We start from the raw sequence: 17,859 nt of genomic DNA on the forward strand, positions 1-17,859 counted from the left end.
TGGATCATTCCATCGATAGTACATGGGCATTAACTTGCAACCATTTATGGGTTTTGACATCAATTCCTACCTACTAACATTTGTAGACACCGTTTTGCCCAAAAATGATACCTCCTTGAGGCAGACGTAACAGTGGAGCAGGTTTATGAAGTTTCCACACTTTTTCATCTTTCATATATGCTGCACTGTACAGCACACTACAAAATGGTAAAAGTATAAAACTTTGTCAAAGCATAGTATTTCGTAGTGGAAGTGCACCTTTCCAGTACAAAACCTAAGCCTGACAGAGCACAGACACTCCTGCACTATGGGGCACAGGGAGAGAAAAACATTGCCATATTTTATGTTTCCGCTCTCACTTTGAAGTAACACAGTGCACAAACCGAGGTTGCTGCATTACATTATGACACAAGATTGTAAATCCCCCCCTTCCCAGAGACTTTCAGTCCATCATGTAGGAGGCGGGTATCAGGATCACTAACAAATTCCTGGGCTGGCATGGGTACATATCCTAAAAGTGGTTTTGCCCTACTCCTGGCATACATGGCCCTCTCCCAACACTACACTGCCATGCAGAAAGATGTATTCTGGTCCTGAATGTAGCCATGAGGACAGAGGATGGCTCTTTCTCTGGCTCTACCCCAAGCATGGTCTGCCCAGACCCTTCCAAGGAGTACATCATTTGCTACTCCTTGGATGGCTATACTCTGTAAAGTGCAACAAGGGAGCATTCGTTCAGGACTGCATTTCACTGCCACGTACTGTTGCATTGGCACTGTAGAAGCATCAGTCCATCATTGAGGATGGAGGTTTGTGACCACAAATCTGCACTATTAATGTCTTTGCATTCTGAGTAGTTTCTGGGTACAAGCACAGTGTGTCTGACTGAAAGCCCTCGGGAGCCAATATAAGCTGCTCTTCCTCCTGGCAGGGGCGTAAAACAGGCCTCTCCATCCCCTGTGATCACATTCAGAGGGCCCCTTACCCTCCAAGGGCCCCCAATTCAGCCAAATGGCAATACATATTTCTAAGATACAGGAGAGTTGTGGGGGGGATGAACCCATTTTTCAGGGGTGGGGAAGTTATTTGGTGCTTACTCCACTGCATCCTGGGCCCTTTTCTTGAGGGGATCACAGAACAGTAGGAAATGAGATAACAGATTCCACTACTGTGGTAAACACGCTTTTTTATTTTTTTTTAAATGAAAGACAATTCGAAGCTGGGTCAAAATCTAAATAAAGAAGAGCGTGGCAAACCTGTCAGCATAATTTCAGTTGCTGGGAGCCATGTACAAAGAAACACGATGAGAAACCTGCCTGGACTGACGGCTGCTTGCTTCCTGCGGCTGTACCAATGTCCCCAAGTTAATTAAGATTCCCTTCCCACAGCTGCTCTGCTGCTGCTAAAGCTTCACCAGAGAGAGCATTTGTTACAGAATTGTAATAGATGTATTAACGGTGGGGGGTCATGAACCTTAGCAGGAGGAGGTGAGGCCCAACCCACCGGCTCAAAGCAAGCAACAGGTTCACTCGTCAGAAAGAGTTCAGTCATCTCCTTTCAAAGTGACATTTCTTCTCTTCTTCCAGCTCAGTGTTACTGTTGTTTAAAAGACCAGCTCACAGCTCAAAGTCAGACACCACTGTTTGCTGGACTGATGCATCTAAGGTAAATAGACCTAGTGTGTAATTGTGTCTTGACCTTAGTTTATTTTTTTTTTATTTGAGGCAGAAAGATCTGTTGATAACCCATAATATAACCTGTCTATTTCAAAAGAGGTATTCGTTTTAAATATGGGACAACAGTATACAGACAGGGAAAAATAGAGAGATGTTAAGTAGTGTGAGAAACTTCTCTGATTTCACAATTTGTTTTTTCGGTGCGGGGCTCTCCTGTTATAGGTTTGCATGTGAAGGATTTGCTTTCTGCTCCTCATAGCGAGAATCTTGAGTTGTTCTGCCTGTGCACGCAAGAAACATACCATTTATCTGTCGCTCCGAAAATGCGATATTCACTGCCCCGGCGCACTGACACTATTTGTGGCTTGAACCCATTAGGAAAGGACTTCGGCGTGGGAACAGATGCAAGATGGCGTCAGGGTGAGCGGTCACTGAAGGTTCCCTCTGTTGATCCCTGAGCCCTGCATGATGAGAATTATGCCTAGCCTAGCCTAGCCCGGCCGATCCTGCTTGCAAAAAGAGACCCTATGGAGAAGCTGTGGTGAAGCAGTGCCTGCATTCTACAGTCTACATACAACCTTTAGCCTATAGACTATAGACTATAACTATAACTCAAAGACTCTGAAAGTCTCAGCTGAAAACATGATCCGTCGTCCATCGATCTGCGATCTGCTGCCTGCCTACTACTACCCGCAACCTGCATCTGTAACCCGCGATCTGTGATCAACTAGGAGGAGAGGTGAGGCGTGGTGGGGGGCAAGGTGCTCAGCGAGCACTAAGGGGCTTCAGTCTTATCTCTTTCCTTTTCTCTGCATATTGCTTATTGCTTATTGCTTATTGCTGCCATTTGTAAAACCACGAAAAACTACCACCCACCACCCGCCACCCGCCACTCTCCTCTACCCTCCTCTACCCTCCTCTGTCCTTCTTCACTTCCACATCACTCTCACAGCCGTCGCCACGGTAACTGCTAAACCTGCGGCAAGATTAACACAGACTCACCGTGTCTCCGGCGTGTCATCACTGTGATAGTGGAGCTACAATAGGGGAGCAGCGCAATGGTGTGATGGAATGAACCTGACGCCTGTCACCTGACGCTAGCTCGTGGAGTGCGGTTGCGGCAAAAGAACTCTAAGATCTGTAGAAAGCAGTAAGGAGAGCCGAGAGGATCGACCACCCGATGCGACTGGCTTCATGTTCGAACTCTCCCTTGGCGCGGGATAGATGATCCGGCCCAGATCAGCTTTGCAGCTTTACAGCTTTACAGTTATTACTGTTTTACAGCGTGTGCCAGTGTCATTGGGGAGTACGCTACTTCAAGTGCCTCTGTTGTCAGTAAAGCCGGTGATATATTTACTTACTACTAAATACGCAGCTCTACTCTGCTCTGTTTTGGCACCGAACACCACAGCTCCTTTACTGCTCTTTCCCTGCTCTTCTCCTGCTGTCAGGTCTGACAAAAGCCTGGATCTCCGTCATCACTCGCTATGTAAACTCGGCAGATCCTTAAACACCCTGCCGCTCGGCTGCTCGGTTGGCCTTCTCCTGGCTACCTAGCCTGATACTCGGCTGCTCAGTTGGTTGGCCTTCTCCTGGATACCTGGATACCTAGCCTGATATTTAGTCTGATAATGAAAAATCTAACAAAGATAAGAGCAAAGATAAAGGCATGGAAAAGGAGAAAGTGAAAGGGAAGGGCAAGGAGAAGGATATCGAAGACACCGATGAGGTGGAACTAATGGCAAAAAAAGCAAAGCGATTACAAACCATTAATAATCTGAAAGCAAATGCCAAAACCACTGGTTAGATAGCAGCATCCCAGCCTAGTATTTCTAATATTTTTAGTCCATTACCGAAGAACGGGGGAAATAAAGGTACATACCAACGGGAAACTGTGCAGGACCAATTGGCAGAGGGTGGGGAAGACAGTGGAACTAGACACGCTGAACAAGATGCTGAAGTAGAGGCTGAGCCAGTTATGGGGGAAAGGACTGCTCGAACCCCGGATCTCGAAACTCAGGCTGCACATGTCAAACTGGGGAAAATAAGGGCTAGAGTAGCTAAAACCACAACAGCAAATAGTGACAACCCAAATGCTTCAGCTCAAAAACATGGATCCAATTGGAACGTTCCTACAACACAAAACCCTTCCCTTAAAAAAATGCTACAATCAGAAACTGAAGTGCATTCAGAGGAATCAGATGCAGATATTTAAGAAAGTGGCATCTCCACTTCCAGTGGGGCAAGCAACGCTAGCATTTGCCTAGACCAAGTTGCATCAACCCCGGAAGTATCAGACTCCACAGATGTAAGGAAACTGAGCGATCCTGGGCAAGGCATCACCCCAAGAAAACAATTTAAGAATAGGAGGATAAGGAATAAAAAACTAAACAAATCAACATATGAAGAAACCACAGATCAAGGAAGTAATTCAGAACTAATTGGAAATACAAGAAAATGCTCAACTCTAAAAAGGCCAAATGAAGCAGAACTTGATCAGTATAATGGGAAGGAATCGAATGGGAGCGGCTCGCAGCAACATGGAAATTCAAATGGAACAGGAAAGGCTGCAAAGCCATCTGTGAAAGAAGCACTAAGCTCCATAAGAAAATTCCACAAAGATGTCAAAATGGACAGCCAAAGTAACCATGCTGCCATCCAAAAGCTACAAGGAGCTGTCAAAAAAGTGGGCAGTATTTGCCTAGAGATATCGGAAAGGATGGTGTCAGTAGAAACACCCACTGACCATCTAGAGAAGGACGTCACCTCTCTTCAAAGCAAGGACAAAGCACAAGAAGGAATCATAAAGGATTTGATGATAAATGGACGAGGACCAAGAGAACAGAGCAAGATGAAATAACCTGCACTTTCTGGGCATCCCTGAAGGCGCAGAGTTTAATGACCCAAGGGGTTATATGACTGATCTCCTTAAATTAGCCCTCCCTGAACTGCAATCCTGGGAAATTGATAGAGAAATACAGCGCGCCCACCGCTTTCCCCTAACCCAGCCCAAATGAACACAGAACAGAATTCACCTAATTATCCTAGGGCAATGCTGGTGTACTTTGGGAACTTTCTTCTACGGGAAACTATCTACGGCCTTGCCCGGCCTACTAGCAAGTGGGAACATAATGGCTTTTTATTCTTTGTTAGACCAGATTTTTCCCATGCTACTGTTGAACGAAGGTGGAGAATGCGGCAGCTATTTACTCCCTTCGAGCAAATTAGCGCAACAGTTTTTTTACAAAACCCAGCTCGACTGAAAATAGTTTTAGGGGAATAACTTGCGGCTTCACAAGTGAAATTCAGGCTGAAACATATTTGAAAGAAATCACAGAGACTGCAAAAAGGAAAAACCGATACACATCAAGAACAGTTAAAATCACCACTACGATGGGGACCCGACTTTAAGTGTCATACATGAACAGTATGGGGCTACAGGCTAAAAAATGGGAAAGGGCGGGGATATTAAGGAATTTTAATCAAATATGATGTAATATATGATTATGTTTGTAACTACAGAGAAACATTTACTTATATAGAGGACTCTCTCCCTATATTTTATATTTTATCACTTGAAGTCACGCAGGGCCAGGGAAGGGGAGTGTACTGAGGCGCACTGACCACACGGACGCCCACATCTGTATCCCACCGGACCCAGGACGCCTCAATGGGTGGTAAGGGGGGAAGACTCAGGTGGGGGATGGTGGTGGGGAGGAGGGGGGGAAGGGCGGGGAAGGAGGGCCAGTCAGGCAAGCATCCAATACTAATCCAGACATGAAGGTAGCTCGGCTTAGGCAGAAACACCAATGCCAACGGAAATGTCACAAACAGATGATAAGTAAATTGCCAATAGAAATACTCAAAGATGACAGGAAAGACCATCTAAAAACTGAACTATGACGGCATTAAAAATTGCACCAATAAATATATGTGGATTAAATGATATAAGAAAGCGGCAAAATGTATCTATATGGTTATAATCAATGGGGGTGAATATAATATGTCTACAGGATACCCATATTGAGGCCTCACACACGCATATGTTAAAATCTTTGGGGTTTAAGCTAGTATGCACAACGATCCAAGGGGCTCGGATAAGGGGGGTGGCTATCCTGGACAAGGGTCAAGGACATATATTCGCAAGAAATAAAACAGATAAAAACGGGTGATGGGCAATTACAGAGCACCAGGATAAGGAGGGGAGGAAAATGACGATCTGCGCCATATATGGTAGAAATGATGATGACCCCTCCATCTTTAATGAAATCTCTAATGAACTTGCACATTGCCACTACCAGTGGTGATCTGTGGAGATTTCAATATTAATCTCCCCTGCGACTGGTCCATGAAAGATAGCTGGATCTATAAAGGTCGTTAACCCAAGGTGTTTAAGGCAATAGAAGAACTAGTAGTATTCACAGGCTTATAGACGGATGGCAACCTAATGATCCAGGCTATACCATTTTTCCTAGCCCACATAGCCCACATAGCCCACATAGCACACACGCCAGAATAGATTTCTTTTTTCTGCCCAACTCACTAAATTCCCAAAGCAAAATCAATAGATTGCCTAGGGTCTTTTCAGACCATAACCCCTTACTATGCACAGTGGATATGGGTCAACGCCCGGCTGCTCCTAGAATATGGACCTTTGATAAATCCCTACTACTTGACCCGAGGTATTGTACACACATGCGGGAATGGATCCCTAATTTTTTACAAGATAATCTTGGTAGTGACAGAATCAATGTGCTACGGGATGCACTAAAGGTGGGGATCCGGGGGGCAAACACTGCAATACTCATTGAAGGCAAACAGCATAGCTCAAAAAAAAATGAAGAACCTACAGGAAGACCTTAGACAGGCGGAAGAAGGATTAATACTGGCTACCAAGGGGCACTGTGGGGCGGTAGCGATCGAGAGAAAACAAAATCAAGTGGCAATCGCTAGGGCAGCTATTATGGATATCATAACCGCTAAAGCAGTAAAGAAAGCCACAGCAAATCAAGAGAAGGTCTATGAGTTGAATGAACTAGTTGGCCATCAATTGAATGTTCGTATGCGCCAACAGGTGTCCGTCATTTTAATTCAAGAGATAATAGACCCATCAAAAGGCTCAGTAACTGACCTAGAATCAATTAGGGACGCTTTTTAAAATTTTATAGCACTCTCTATAAAGATGATGGGGGAGACAATATTAAAAAAAAGGAGTATCTAGACAATGTCAGTTCATCTAGGTTTTGTGAATTGGATCAAGCCCTGCTGGAAGAAGACCCCAACATAGAAGAGATAGTTACTATAATAAAAAATCTACCAAAGGGCAAAGCAACAGGGTTGGACAGCTTACCTTCCGAATTTTTTTTAACCTTTTAGATGAACTAAAAGAAATGTTACTGAAGCTATTTGGATATATCTTTCAAGGGGGTTACCCACCTAAGACTTGGTCTAGTGCAAAAATAATAATATTTCCCAAAAAAGACAAACCTCCGGAGCAATTAGAGTCTTACCAACCGATTACCCTTATCAATGCAGACTAGAAAATATACTCAAAATTGCTTGCAAATCGTATAGCTCCAATCATCCATAAAGTTATTGCTAATTATCAACATGGCTTTGTGCCAGGAAGAGCAACGGTTGATCATCTGCTTAGAGTGATCATGTTATTTGATCAGTCAAGGATTTCAGGAGAACCTATGGCTTTGGTGCTCCTAGACGCCGAGAAAGCCTTTGATAGGGTCTCCTGGCTGTTCTTGTGGTCTGCCATGACTCGGGTTGGTATTCCCAAGGGTTATACCAAAGCCATACAACAACTATATGTCAACCAGGTGGCTATGTTACTGGTCACCGGCAGCCTCACTAAGGAATTCAGTATAACCAGGGGAACCAGACAGGGCTGCCCATGCTCTCCCCTGCTTTTTGCTCTGTATCTCGACCCTTTTATACAGAGGCTGGAAAAAAACAGGGAGATAGAACCTATTATATCATGAGATAGTTCTACTAAAACACTTGCCTACGCAGATGATATTGCGATTGTTACCACCAATCCAAAATCAACTATGGCTGCTATTATAAGCGAGGCAATAGAATTTGGTATAATCTCTGGATATGCTCTTAATCAGGGAAAAATGCAAATTGTGATTAATGAAAGAGCCGAATTTACAGACTCTAGAGTTGAAAATAATGCAACCTACCTAGGGATTTCAATCACCGCTAAACTAAAAGACTTGGTGGAAATTAACATGAACCCGACATTGAAGACTTTGCAGAAAGATCTTCACAAATTAGATAATTTACATCTATCTTTGATTGATAGAGTTAATGCCCTAAAGAAGGTCTTTTCCTCAAAACTCCTCTATTTATTTAGAGCCATTTGCTTAGAATTTCCAGATCACTGTCTAAAATCTATGGAAGGCACTTTCTCTAGATTCATCTGGGCTTATTCCCAACCCCGACGTGCTTATAAATTCCTCAACCTTCCTAAAGAACGGGGTGGACTCGCTCTTCCAAATGTGAGAGCTTATAACTGGACTGTTGTATTACTCAAAAGGAGAGACCTCGGGAAGGCCAGCCAACTATTTACGATCTAATGATAGGAGAAAAAAGCACAGGGTACCTTTGGCGCCATCTGTAAGAGACTTATCACAAAAAGAGTGACATTTAAGACTCTACTAAATGAATATAAGATTGGTAAAATGATTAGGAAAATGCTGGGCATTGGGCGTGTCTCATATTATACACTCTTTAAAGATAACCTGGATCTACCGGAAATATTTCGGGACACTTGTATGAAGAAATGGGAAGCAGCTGGAATAACACACTTTGGCAACTTGGGATCTTCCACTGGGTTTCTCTCATTCGAAGAACTTAGAGAGAAATTCAAAATTGACTGTCGGGAATTCTTTAAATATCTACAAATTCGAGACTATATCAATAGAAGAAACTTGGGAGGAATTATTTCGCAAAAATTGGATCTATTTGAGAAACTGTCCTCCGTAAAGCTAAATTCTATTAGTGAAATTTATACTCGTTTAAACACTATTTTCCCTGATGATTTAGGAAAAATTGCCCTAAAGTGGCATGATAAAATTGGTATATCCCCCGAAGACTTTACCAGAACCTATGACATGTACCAAGCATGTCTTATGCCTACAAAATTGCAGGTGCAATTTTACTAAACTTGTTTCATGCTATATCATACTCCTGAGAAAATTGCAAAGTGGGGTTCGGGTGAAGGAACATGCTGCCCTAGATGCCAGATCTTCAATGGGGACTGTGTACATATATTCGCCACCTGTGACGGTCTAATACAATTGAAACAAGAGATTGAGAGTTTTTTTTCCTGTGAGTTGAAAAAACCTATCAAGCTGACAGAGGAAATTATCTTTTTAGGGGCCACAGATCCCAATCTGAGAGAGCAAGGGGCTGAATTTTTGTTTATAACGATGGCTGTCGTAAGGATCTGTATTGCATCCGCATGGATAGATGAGATAGCACCCTCATTTCAACAATTGCTTGCAAGGTTATTAGCCACCTATAGACTTGAAATTGCAATCTATAAAGGGAAGGGTAGAAGGAAACCTAACCAAGGGTTGAAAATAAGGGCCCTGCTGCTGGAATGGTGTCAATTTCAAGGTAACAATCTATGAAATAAAAAAATCTATGTTATGTGACATTTGTCGTTTTGTAATCTAGAAATGGTTGGACTATCGACTTAATGGATGAAATAGGTCAGTGTGTAATTTGATTCTGTAGGAAATAATTTTCATGTTATTCCTTCTTTTTTTTCTTTTTTTGTAAATTCTGCCTGACCAAGGGGAGGTGGGGGTCATGAGTGCAAAATGTAAATATGTTTATTTATGTATTATGGTATTATGACAAAAACAAATAAATATATTTAAAAAAGAAAAAGGAATGGACTTCAGAAGAACAATTAAAGGTGGTGGGACCTATTCCGCCACTTCTGTTTCTTTCATTTTGTGTCTCTTGCCAATTTTTCTTTGCCGCAGCCTGGTCTTGGCCCTTCAAAAACTCTATTGTTTACATATTTATTCGTCGTGCAAAATTCTTTGTGTGACTGGTGTCAATCCTAGGCAGTAGGAAAAAGAAGGATGCTGGCACTTTAAATATCTGAAACACTGGCAATGTACACATTGCAAGGTAGTATTGCAGAGAGTAGGAGTGAGCAGTAGTGCTGGACATTAGTCCCTGGTGATTCAGGTGTTCGAGGGGAGGACGGGGGGGGGCTCTGTTCGGTTGTGATTCCATATAGGCTGGCAGTCGAACATCAAGGGCTTTTATAAAATCTATTCATGAGATCATTATTCTTTCCTGTTAACTTGTTTTTTAAGAGCTAAGGAGGAGAGGTATGTGCTGGGGAAAAAGTGAACAGCAATGGTAGGGAGGTATGTGAAGTAAAGATGTGAAGTGAAGAGGGACAATCATCAACAGTGATGAAATAGCAGCAATTAAGTGAGATAACACATGAGGATTACGAGTTAAGAGCATAAGTGAGATATGTATGGTTACTAACGTGCATTGCGTTGTAAACTGTTATATCTTTTAATTTAGTATAGGATGAAAATGCATCATTTTCACAGTTTTTAAATATTCCTTGATGTGAATGCTTCCATGAGGTGAGGATTACTCACTGCACTAGCTTCCTTTAAACAATTTTATGCCAAGCCAGGTAAAAACTTCCTGTGGTGCTTTTGGTTTCCCAACCGCCCTGCATGATTCCTTGGGGACACTGCGGGCTTGATTCACAAAGAGCCTCCGTACCCATAGTGGAGGCCCTTTTGTCGTGGAGGTGCCTCTGCAATGAAAATTCTCATGGAGAAGATTCCATCACAAGTGCCGACACTCCCCCAAGACTGCGAGGCCTCTGCCGCGCAGCGAGTGGGGAGGCCCTTTGTGAATCAGGTCCTGCGACTTTGATAGTGTCATGCAAACCACACAGTTCGACTGTTCACCATGTAATGTTGGAAAACTCCTCCTAGCTGGCTGCCCTATCACTGTTTATTGATTGGAGGAATCAATGTTTAACTTTTGTGACCGTGAGTGGCAGGGCCGGCTTTAGCACTGGTGGCGCCCTGTGCCACAATGTTTGTTTGTCGCCCCCCAAAGACCACCTCCGCCACGGATTCCCTCACTACGACCCTTTGGCAGTGCCCCTCAAGTCTCCATAATCACTGTCTCTTAGATTAATTTAGTTTTATAGCGCCCGTCATGTCAGTTTAAGGTGTCAGAACACTTTAAATCGCACATGCATTGCACAGAGACAGTCATACGTGTGTAAAATCTGTAAATGGGAAATGTAACATAAGACAGAGGCCAACAAGGAGCAGGAGTCACATTTCCATATTGGTAGGCAGTACAGTTTAAGAGTCCTTGGACTGGAAAATCACAAATTCAGAAATTAAAATGTGACACCATTGTTAGGGTTTTCTTTAATAATACTAAGATTTGATTTCTACCCAAATGACCCCATTTTGCAATAGTAGGAAAACAAAAATCTGGGCAAAAAATATATAGCCCTAAGACTGGGCAAAAAAGGTATAGCTCTAATATGTTCATTGCAGTTTGCAGCAGCTCTTTGATGGCAGACAATAGCTCACTTCCCTATATTAAGATTTTAACTTATAAACTACAAGTAACTTAAGGATCTCTGAGAAAAGCAGTAACCAATTGACCTATTTATAATATATCTAATACATATATAAAATGTGCATTGTTTTCCATAGTCTAGTCATTGTGTTCTCTTAATACTTATACTCACATATCCATCCCCTTCTTATCCTGCGAATTCTGACTGTAGTAATGGCACGTAATAACGTGACTGAATTCCAAGTTAGGCCTACATTTAAAAAGGTTAACTTTTGAGTGATAAATTCAGACGAGGATATTATTAATCAATATGATTGTTAATTATGTTAATTTACCCAAATGTTGCTTTCACTGAACCTAATTTGTTAAGCCATTCAAATGGTACTTGCTTGTCTTGGTGTACTATAAACGTTTTCAAATGTCCGCAAACTGACAGGACCTAAGTGTAGTGGCACTACAAACCCGGGCCCCCCATTCAGCCCAAAGGGTATGATTCATTTGTGACGTAGAAGTGTCTCAGGGCCCCTCAACACATTCTGTGCGAAAGGGGCATTGTTTTGTATCATTTCAGGGCTACCAATTGATACACATTAAATCATGTAAAAATAAAGCCACAAAAATGATGGCAGACTTCTGCACATGAAAGCTTGATTCTCCCCACCCTTACTTATGAGTGCGCAGGAACCACAGCTGCCCCCAAAACATTGTGAATGGGACACGTTCTTTGCAGCAGGCATGTTGACCCTCTGCGCTATGATGAGTGAGACCCTTCACTAGCTAACGCCTGGGTCTCTCTCCAGGGAAGAACATTATTCACCGGAATTGTCATTTTTATTGATGCCTGAAAATTGTTGGACACTGTACACCGCATTAGGTGCTTTTAAAACGACGCACATGACGCCCCCACCCTAAGTCAGTGCCCGGTGCGGTGGCACTGATCGCATCGCACTGAAGCCGGCCCTGGTGAGTGGAATAGAACGCAAATTCACTTTACACACTGCAGGTGCATACATCTGATGCTCAGCGCTGTGCTGTGCTAGCAAAACCCATCATGACAAGGTCCCATTTTGTATAAATGAATTAGGGGCATAGAGCCCGATTTAGATCTTGGTGGATGGGCTACTCCATCACAATGGTTACGATATCCCATCCGCTGAAGAAAATACCATTGGCTCTAATGGTATGTTTCAGCGGGAAGGGGTAAGCTTCACAGTTGTGACTGAGTAGCCCGTCCACCCAGATCTAAAACAGGCCCATTGTTTGACCCTGTTTTCCTACTATGCCTGCTCCTCGTGTTATCTGAATTACTGCCTCAGAATAGTGCAGTCATCAACATCAAGCTCAAGCTATTGTGCATGTGTCATCAACCCATTTCAGAAATATCACAGACATTATTTTGACTCATAATGAAATCTTTGTTTCATTTTCCATACATTTTAGGCTGGGTATTGTTGCATGTACAACACAAAATATTAGGAATAGTCGAGTTGTAACCTAGGGCTATGATAATGAAAAAGGGGAAAACATCTAACGGCATAGGAATTATCTGTCAAGCCCCGTAGAGTTCTTCACAAGGAGTCATTGCAAAGTGCAATAAATATCAACTCCCCCTCACAATTTTACTCATGTCAATGTGGGCAGGTTAATCCTGCCAAAACCTTCGGGCGATACATGCTCAGTAATTAGTGAAATCTTTGGAATTCGGTGTATTAGATACTGAATTACACTTTATGTACATTTTTCGAGTAACAACATGAAATAACAGGTATTTATTGAATCTGGTATATGTCTCATGTGGTTTTGTAATTATTTGCTGTGTCTAGTAAATATCTCAGCTCATCTAGGGCACTTGTAACTGGGGCATAAGTGTCAGCACTAGAGGTTTACCGTCTTAACCATCAGTGCTCGTGGGTGGTTGCAGAGCCATTGTTAACCAATCAATGCATGCACACAGAGCTTAATGGCAATTGCATATATGTTTGTGACCTGTTGTGTATGGGCATGTGCAGTTATTGAAAGTTTGTCCCCCCATGCCAAATTCAATCCCAGCATCAGATTCTCATTAAACACTGCAGGTCTTATTTACAAGCGGCCTGCACCGTTGTTGCATCAAATATTGACGCGCCATGGGAGCAGGCTGTACTCCGCATTTACAAGTAGACGCATGTGGCCAAATGCGTCAGTTTTTCTAGACCCGTATTGGAATATACCTATGCCAGAATTGACTGCTCCACACAGAAAATATTATATTTAAGGTAGGAATTCCCACCTAAAATCTACAGTAAAACTGACGCTTTGATATTTATTGGTTTTCGTAAAAGTGACGCATTGTAGGCGGGCGGTGTGCTGAGCATGAAATACATCAAAATTCCTATGTGCCTGTAACCCTGGAGTAGTAAATGACACATTGGGTGTTTTATATGAAGACAAGGAGCACAAAACAGTTTGTCGAGCTCAACTATACAATGGAGGTGCTCATATTGCAGCTGTGATTTGGAAGGCGACGACCAACCTGATCGTTCCAACCACTGTGCTCCCCATCAGCTAGGCAGTGCAGGAGACAGGAGCACGTTTATTGTCTGCAGACTTCCATCATTGAGCTCAGGGAGGATGAGGTCATCACCTACAGGAGGGAGTCCATAATCCAACAGCAACACCAGATAGCACCAATGCTACAGACAACAACTGCCAGGTCCACCAACATCCCTCCGCAGGTCAAGGTCATGTCTGTCCTTCACAAGCTGGCAGCGGGGCCATTCCGGATTACAGCAGCCAGAAGGGCAGGAATCCCCCAGGGTTCTTTCCTGGCCTTCTTACCCTCTGTCCTGGATGCTACCATCTGCCTAACACCCCAATACCTCCTTTTCCCCATCACACAACAACTGCATCTGGAGACCAAGCAAGCTTTCTATGCCATCGCTGGTTTCCCCCATTTTCTGGGTTCTATGGACTGCACACTTGTGCAAGTGTTCTTCCTGCAACAACATACATCTCCTCTCCAAAATAACCAGAAGCACACGTACTCCATCAATGTCCAGGCCGTCGGCGATCATTGGGGGATTTTCACCTATATGCTGACCAAATGCCCCTGGAGTGTGCATGATGCATTCTTCTTCAGGAACTCCATTATCAACGAGCGCTTCCAGAATGGCAAATATGGGAATGGCCTACTTGTAGGTTAGTAAAACTCAAGTACCTAACAGACCTGCAAACAGTTAGAAAAATGTGAATGATGTAAAGCTACAGAGAAATGCATGGTTAGGCAAAGTGCAGTGTAGCATCACTGTATGCATGTGTGGTGTTTCATGGGTGCTGTGTGGGGTGTCTCCATGCCACTCCCATGGTTCATAAGACATGTTATGTATAACACCCTGGAAAACTGGAAAATGTGACAAATCGATTGGTCTCCCCAGGATTTGTAATGATCAATAAGATCTGAAGTCATCTAAATCACCCCCACTTTCTATGTGTGCATCAGTCTGTGGCACACATACATAGAGGATTTGGGTCTCTGGGACTGCACCCTGTGCACAAAGGTGGGCCCTAATGCACAAACAAAATCTTGCATGCAATGCATGCCCTCGAGCATCTGTGGTGCAAGTGTGTATTTGTTTCTCCAGTTCAGCACAGTGTGTGTTAGGGTAGGTTGGATTTTCAGGAAAGTGCTGTGTGGACTAAATTCTGTACACTACTGCCCATACTCAGAGACATAGTGCAGTGCAGACAGGTGGCTTGATAAACTACACAGTGCCACACTTCAAAATATCTGTGTCCATGAGCCATGTGCACATAGTAATTCACTGCAACCTCTATACAATATATTGTGCCATAACGAATCTGTCAAAGGCAGTGGAGACACAATGTCACTGAGTTGCAATGTGTCTTTTAACTCTGTGTGGATGGATTGAACCACTTCAACTACACTGACTAACAAATATAAACTTTAATCATGTGGAATGATAAACAAGTCAATTATGAATATTAATGCAGCACCACAGAAAAGTCTGAGCTGAGTATTTCCTCAATAGTGTACCAACTCTTCATGCCAGTCTCAGGTCAAAAAGTTCAGTGGGGTGAGAACATGTGCTGTGTAAATCTGCATGGCAATATACTTGTATGTTGACCAGAGTTACAGAAGCAACACAGGAAGTAGTACGTGGAAACGCGAGGTGTGCCAAGACATGTCAATTTAGGGACCTAGATAAGTTTCTATCTCAATCCTGTATACATTCTGACATGAAGAGTCATATTTACAATGCCCCTGTGGCACTTTTCTGCTGCCGAAGCACTACTTTTGTTATGCCCCGGAGGCGCAGTGTCCCGGCCCATATTTTAAAAGCCAAGCAAAGCCTGCCTGTGTAGCTTTTCATGGCCTTTAAATATGGAGAAAGTCAATGCCTTACTCTACATGTAAGTGGCGTTCCATGTGTGTTTCTCTGGGAGTAACCACTTAACATCCATGGTTTTTGATATTGCCCCAGATTTACAACATAGCACACATCTGGGGCAGCTACAAAACCAATGAATGGGTTACAAGGAGAACTGTTTACATGTCTCCTTGTTCGTCCCACTATCCACATGTTCTGCATTCTGCAGCACACAATAGGAAGAGGAAAGTGCCTCATTTGATTGATTTTGAACAGGAAGGTGTCCCTACCTGCATAAAAACAATCATGCCAATATCACAGACACCCTTGCATCACATTGCAAGGGTGACTGAATTGGCACTCTACTGCAGTTTGTGTGCAGGCACTGCCTGAAAGGACAGGAATTCGCAATATCTTGTAGATACAGTTTATTCTTGCCCTTTTCTTTTGACATAGGGCTTCGCAGCTAGAAGACTTGTGATACAGCCTGTTAGAAATTGGAGTCACTAGTTGGCAGAGGTAGGTACCTTTGTCCAAATAGGGACCAATGCTGTAGTCAGGGTAAGGGGTATACACTCCTAAAATAACCCCTGTTCACCCCCTTGGTAGCTTGGCAGGAGCAGGCAGGCTTATCTCAGAGGCAGTGTGTAAAGTATTTGTAAACACATACAGCAATACAGTGAAAACACTACAAATGGACACCAGATCAGTTTAGAAAAATAAGTAATCTTTATTTAAACCAAACATGACCAAACGACAAAAATTCACAACAACACAGTAATAAAAATATGACTTTCAAATGGTAGAAATAATTACAGTTTAAAGCAAATTGCAGATGCAAAATTTTTCACACAAAGTACCTTGGATGTGTTGCGCACACAAACAAAAAGGGCAGCTGGGAAGGTGATTCGTCAGTTCCTTCCACTCAGGGAAGGTGATGCTTCGGATCCTTGATCCAGGGGAAGTGATGCATCAGTTCATTACTGCTGCGCAGGGGAGGTGTTGGTTCCTTACCAAAGAGGAGGTAATGAGACGATTTCTTATTGCGTGGGTAGGTGATGCGTCCGTTTCTTACTGCGTCCCTCAAAAATGCAACAGATTTGGCACCTCAATGTGATGTGATGATCAGGGATGATGTGTGGGTTCTTGCAGCTGCACTGCAGGGCTTGCATCGGAATCGATGTGGTGATCTCAGACTTCAGAGATCAGGGCACTCAACGCAGCGATTTCTCGAGCCGCGGGCAAGCGCTGCAGCAAATTCTTCAGCGATGTGATGGAAACAGGTGCGGATGCATCACACATTGCTTTTCCAGGTCCCATCAGCCAGAACAAACTCCAGAGGATCAGAAATGCTACAGGCAGCTCTTGGCAGGTTGGAACTCCCAGCAAGGAAGTTCAGGAGGGGTGGGGGTGAGGTTGTTGTGTCCCGGAGACTTCAGAACAGGAGGCAAGCTATTCTTCAAGCCCTTGGAGATCTTCCTCAATCAGGGAACACAGCAAACAGCAAAGTCCTTTTTCCCTTTCCATGGCAGAAAGTAGCCACTGCAGGCCAACCCCAGACAGTGAACAGCACAGGGGCAGTATTCCTCCTTAGTTTCTCAAGCTCTTCTACTTGGCAAAGGTTCTTCTTGATTTACCAGAAGTGATCTAAAGGACTGGGGTATGGACCCCTCTTTTTATACAGTAAATCTCTTTGCTCTTTCCTGGCCCAGGGCTCTGATCCCAGTCCAAACCAGTTCTGGGGGCACTTTGTAAGTGAACTACAGCCTCCATTGTCAGTGTGAGCCCTGTCTCCAGACACATCACAGGGGGGCAGAGCCATCATTGTGGAATGCAGGCCAGCCCTATTCAGGTGCAGGTGCTACTCCTCCCACCATCTCAAATGCAGACCAGGTCTATTTAGCCTAGTGCTGACTTATCCAGACTCTCTGCAGGCACTGTACATCTGCAGCCCCTGTCACTCCAAAGCCAGACAGTCAATAAACATCCTAGTAGAGACACTCTGGATGGCTGACCAAGAAAATACCTACTTTCTAAAAGTGTCATTTTCAAACACAGAATGTAAAAATCACCCTCACTAAGGAAAGCATTTTAACATTCTGAGTTTACACATACCAAATGTTATTTTCATATCTGGTTCCCAGAGGCAGTTATGCTTATAAGATGTTATAGGCAAACTCCCCATTCTATCTTGTGGGAACAAGTGTGCT

The sequence above is a fragment of the Lissotriton vulgaris genome, chromosome 4_1 (assembly GCF_964263255.1).
Source record: "Lissotriton vulgaris chromosome 4_1, aLisVul1.2, whole genome shotgun sequence".
In the NCBI taxonomy this organism is placed as follows: domain Eukaryota; kingdom Metazoa; phylum Chordata; class Amphibia; order Caudata; family Salamandridae; genus Lissotriton; species Lissotriton vulgaris.